The sequence below is a fragment of the Morone saxatilis genome, unplaced genomic scaffold (genome assembly GCF_004916995.1).
Source record: "Morone saxatilis isolate NCDOM2014 unplaced genomic scaffold, NCSU_SB_2.0 Contig4, whole genome shotgun sequence".
NCBI lineage: Eukaryota > Metazoa > Chordata > Actinopteri > Moronidae > Morone > Morone saxatilis.
Genome location: NW_023339984.1, coordinates 17397494 through 17403025, shown reverse-complemented (window position 1 = coordinate 17403025; position 5532 = coordinate 17397494). Strand labels below are relative to the sequence as shown.

The 5532-nt window shown below is 36.8% G+C and overlaps 1 protein-coding gene and 1 long non-coding RNA gene across 2 annotated transcripts in view; one reads left to right on the top strand and one right to left on the bottom strand.

The window, feature by feature from the left end:
• Positions 1–5532, top strand: part of LOC118337926 — an 8197-nt gene that overhangs the window by 1324 nt on the left and 1341 nt on the right. The window lies entirely within an intron of this gene.
• Positions 2811–3840, bottom strand: LOC118338015. Its single transcript, XR_004797208.1, has 2 exons — positions 3345–3840; positions 2811–2946 (listed from the first exon to the last, which is right to left on the bottom strand). It is a non-coding gene; the product is annotated as an uncharacterized LOC118338015 (long non-coding RNA).

The following is a 5532-nucleotide window of genomic DNA, read 5'->3' as shown; positions in this document are numbered from 1 at the left end:
AGGACAAGAGAGAGAATATCTTCCAGTACAGACGGACGATCCTGAAGACCATGCTGATATGTATAATCTTTGATTCTGTGAACCAGTTACCAAATGACAGAACTTAGGTACCTCCAGAAAAAACATCCTGGTTGATTAAAAAAAGAAAAAAAAAACAGCTTCCACATTAAACAGAGGCCATTTTATAAACCATTAATTGCATACATTGATTCTTTAGTAACTGGTACTATATTCAACCCTGTCTCATCCATCCCTTTCATTCAATTAAGCAATAAGCACTGAACTCTCTGGTAGACAATGTTCTAGTCTCAAAATGTGTTTTTCTAAAGGTTCATGCAGTCAGTACAGACTGAAGGTATGTGAGAGCTTTACATTTGTATTCACTGTAAACTGGATGATGATAGCAGGTAACTTCTCCTGTTTGACCTCATGGTGGCGCTTTAAGTATCATCAGCAAAATGTGCCAAGTATCAAATGTACTTCATGCTTTATTTAGATAAGATTTGATAAGATTAGATTCAACTTAGTACAAACACTAAGACGATAAAATGCAGTTAGGTATCTAGTTTTAAGCTTTAATCTTTGACAGTATATACACCTTCGAGAATGGTGCACGTCACACATGACTGACGTAAAAAAACATAACTTAAGACGATACAGACAAGAAAGGGAGACTCCACTTTGCACAGAAACAATCGGTAGAAATCCTTCAGAGAAACCAAGAGAGTACTTTATATGTTTATATATAATATATATTTAGAGCTTGTAGTTTTTACCAAAGTAAAAAATGTGTGTAACTTCTGAATGTGGGCCACTATAGAGCAGAGTTGAATGTTGATTGTGTAATATTCTTGGAAAATGTCACAGGAATAAAGGAAAAATATTTTTTTAAAAACAATTAGTATTATTCCTGCTTTATTTTTGTGTTTTTGCTTAATATATTGTCTTTACTGGCCTGTGAAGAACTTTGGAACATCTCTTTTATATAAAATTATGTCTGTCATTATTATTCAACCTTTTGATTTGCTCAAATATTCACAACCAAAATCACTGATGACAGCTGTTAGTTCTGTAAGATGAGAAACATCTGGACACTAAGAGAGACCTGTGATTGTTTGTGAATAAAAATATTTTTCTTTTAACTTGTGCATTGCATTGTTTGTACAAAAAGACACCTTTTTAGTTTTCATGTTAATTTGTGATATCTGACCAGATTATTATAGTGCAATCACAACACCAGCATCAGCTCCACTTTTTTTGAAGTAAAGAGGTGAATTGAACACAATCAACAGTTTTTGCTCAGTTTAATTTCATTTTATAAATTTGTATTCCGATTTAACGGGAGTATAAGTAATATGGCAGATTGAGACAGCTTACATACAAAGCTCAATAAAGCTCACTGTTGGAGAACTGTAGGGTTTAGTCTTAATTAAATGTTGGCTTCCGTTCTTTACATGAGAAGAAATTTCACTGCCCATCCCACGTGAATCATCATCATTACATCATCAATTTCTGTTCAGGGTAAAGGATCAATCAGTAATTATTGTCACACAGTTAAAAATATAATTGAACAGTATGAGTTACAGATAAAAAACATTGTGTTTCTCAGACATAGATGAATATATGAATTACAGGCCTGTTTATTGCTGTCAATCAGAGAGTAGATTACAATCCTGTGACTGCTGGTGGTGGAACATCTGTGCTGAATGTGAAAGTCTATAAGAATGAGCTCTACAGCATAAAATAAATTTCTAAAATATGAAACTTATTTAATCTGTTTATTTTGTTCTACATAATTGAAATCAAAGTCCGTATGAGTTTGCCATAACTATACTATTATTCTGTATAACTCAAAGTAATTAATAGTAAAATAAAGGATTACATTTACATTTCTTAAGGCATAAACAGAACAAAACATAAACTTGCATTTAGTGGAACAGTTAACTTTTTCCTATTTCCACATTTTCCTGATGACATTTTGTGTTTATTTGTCAAAGTGATGTAAAAGGGCAGCGTAGCTCCAACGTTTACTGAAGTTGTTTAGAGCGATAATCCATCACCATTTTCTTCATGTCATGTGCTGGTTTAAGATCAGCTGTGGTTAGCAGTTGTTCTGGGTCCTGTGGATCATGACTGTTTCTGTAAAACAATGTTCAGTTAGCAGAAAAAGAGGAGGGAAGCTTGACAGATTTTAACCTTGCTGGCTTACTTTCTGAAATGGTTGAGGTTTCAGGCTCAGGTATAGATCTGAACATTGGAACAGACTGAGGGAGACTTAGTAAAAGATTCTTTATCAAATAAATTGTTCCCACTGCTTCTGGGAGTGTAAACTAATCTCCAGATTCTGGACATTTATTGCCAAGGTAATAAGTGTCATATTAAAAATAAAAATAAAAATAAACCCCTCTAAGCTGATTTACACACATGATACGGTTTTGATGAGTGGTTACCCTAAAACTCACATACATATAGTGAACTGGAACAATAATTTACTGTATTTTAAATTTCTTTTTCCCTTTTGGGGTTACAATGAATGGCTGTCTGGGATCACACTTCCAGTTTGTCATGCAGGCTTTCTGAATTTTAAGTCTCACGTCTGAACCAAGCAACAAGCTTTGGACAGATACAGTATATTCTGACCTGCATAGACAGCTATATCACAAATTCCACTGGTTTCTTCTGTGGTTTTTGTTTATCTGGTTATTGTTACAAAAATAAACACAAACTGTAGGTAAATACTGGGGAGGTACTTTATGGCAAATGTGCTGAAACCTTATAACAATAATGAATACAAAAATAAATAGACTTACGATTTGAGGTGTTTTTCAATGGCCTTTCGCTCATACACACTTCCGTATTTTGTTTCTACTGGATCCCTAAAGATCTTTTTGGTGAGTGGACAGATCAGATGAGGAGGTATATGCGTTTCCCAGGATCCACCCATTTCTTCCAAATCAGAAGTAAAGACAGTAAATATCAACATGTCATATTAATGTACCAGTGTAACAAAGATGTGACTATAAAAATNNNNTAAATACTGTAAATAGAATTCAGAGGGCAGATAGAGTATCAGGAACAATTGTCAACATAATGCAACACATTACAACAGCCCTTTGTGAAGCTTATATGTGAGCTGTTGATCTGTGCAAGCATTGAGCTCTGATTTAGGTTTCAGTGTATTTGCTATGTGCACATATTCAGACTGATTCTCTTATTTGAAAGCACTTTTGTATATAAAAGGAATGGCCAATATAACAGGTGTTCATGGAATTTTTTTTGTAAGGCGTTCCAGGTTTTTTGTCTATCCCCTGTAGAACTTTTCAAAACATATATTGTTAATTTACCTTCTCCATATCATCCAGTGATTGTGCAGCAGTTTCCTCTGTGTGCTTCCTGGCCTCCTGTTTGTACTTCTCAGGGCTGGTCAGGAATTCCTCGGCCAGAATGCTTCCACAGAAACACATTTTTAGTTCAAATGCTTTATTTATGATATTTTTGTATTTGTTTCTTTTATTACAGCATTTCTGAAATGTTGCCAAGAATTCAGATTTTTTAATTTCATGTGCAAGTCATCTGCAAAAAGACATGATTTTTATTTTGTCACAGTATGCTCGCAGAAAGAACACAAACAATAAGAGACTAAAAATAGTGATAATTATTACACAATTATGGCGACTAGTACATAAATATAAGCCAGTGTCTCTAATATTCAATCTTTATTTATACCTTATACTATACTTACTATATTACTCAAGGGGCGACCCTCATTTACTCATACATACATATATATACCATATCAGCCATAACATTGTGAGCACCTGGGCACCCTGGTGGTCATAATGTTCTGCAGATCTAGGCAGCCCCAGACCAACAGACTTGCTCTGCACTGTGTGTTCTGACCCTTTTCTATCAGAAACAGCATGAACTGTTTCAGCACTTTGAGCTACAGGATAGCTCGTCTCTTAATAGTATCTGGACCATACGGGCCAGTCCTTCACTCACCAATGAGGGCATCATGACAACCTTGTCTCTGGTTCTTTTTCCTTCCTTGGAGCAGCTTTTGATAGTACTGACCTGCTGCAGACCGGAGGAACAGCCCGACAAGAGCTGCATTTGGGATGATGCGTGCTGACCAAGTGGGCGTCTATGCCTTCACAGATGGTTGGCCCGTGTTAAAGTCACGTCAAATCCTCAGCGCTGCGCAATTTTCCTGCTTCTAACGCGATCAACTCTGGAGGAACCAAATGTTCGACTTGGTGCTTTAAGTATATATAACCACCCACTGACAGGTAGCCCTGATAACCAGTAATCAGAGTTGTTCACTGTCAGGTGCTCATAATTGTTATGGCTTGTTCGGTGTGGATCTCTTTATATCAGCGCTAACTGGGTGTATGGTATGTGTGTTACAGTATTATGAGTGGTTGGATCTAAGCCTGTCCAATGGATTTTACATGCTCAGGGATGATGAGCAGTCCAGTACACATGTCCCCCGGCATTGGAGGATAGTCTCTCATGGGGGTTTTGGGCATTGTAGTTTCCGGTCAAATATTGTGTGTGGCAGGATGCGCCCGCACACTTGTTAATATTCCGAGTGGGATACAGCCTTGGTTCATGTTAAGAAAATGACACTGCAAGATTACAGTAAAGTCATTTTTATGTCAATAATATGCTGGGAAACACTGACATAAAAAATCCATCTTAATGGGCCTTCAGTTACAAATTTTTTATTATTGTTTTCTATTTAAATTGTGCCCATGGAAAGAATATCTAGTCCTTGAGCCACAATTGAGTTACAAGCTTAAAGGTGTGAATTGTTTCTTGTGGGTTGGTAAATATGTTATAGTTGTTGTCGTTTTATTTGGAAGGTGGACGTCGGTGTGACAAAGCAACACAGGTTGGGAGGTCTGGCACGTGGTAGTCAGCAGTGTGAGATCTTGTTGGCAGAGCAACTCAGACGACTCCTTTCTCAGAATAGGTGTTTCGAGGAGATGTGTCGCCTCCTAGTTGATTAATAGGCGTCCAGAGTTGCTAGAATAGGTGTTTTTATTAGAACGACGACTGACAAGTTGACTGCTGGACACAGGTGTTGCCTTTTGTGCTTAATATTGGGCTTCAGATTGTTATCTTTACTGTGTTGTACATTATGAAAAAACCTTGTAACATAAGTTTAAACTTGTGTTAAGCTTACACTGAGGTAGTACACCGCTAAATGGCTAAGCTACACGACTGATCAGTTGCCAGTTATGAAGCTTGGGAGGGGGGGATAGAAGACACTCAATTAGTTGTGCTGTTTAGTTCGATAAGCTGAAAGTGAAAGGTTCAGTCCATACAATGATCTGTTTTCATTTTTAAGTCACATAAAGAAGAGACGGGTATATCAATTGTCAGTATTTCATCAATAAAAAAAGACATGGTGGTGAACATTGTTCATGATCGGAATCAGCTACTTACTGAAGTGCAGACTCTAATGGAAATATACTAATAGTAGGGATGTTGGTCACGGTGCAGGCTCTTCAAGCTACCTCCAGGGAT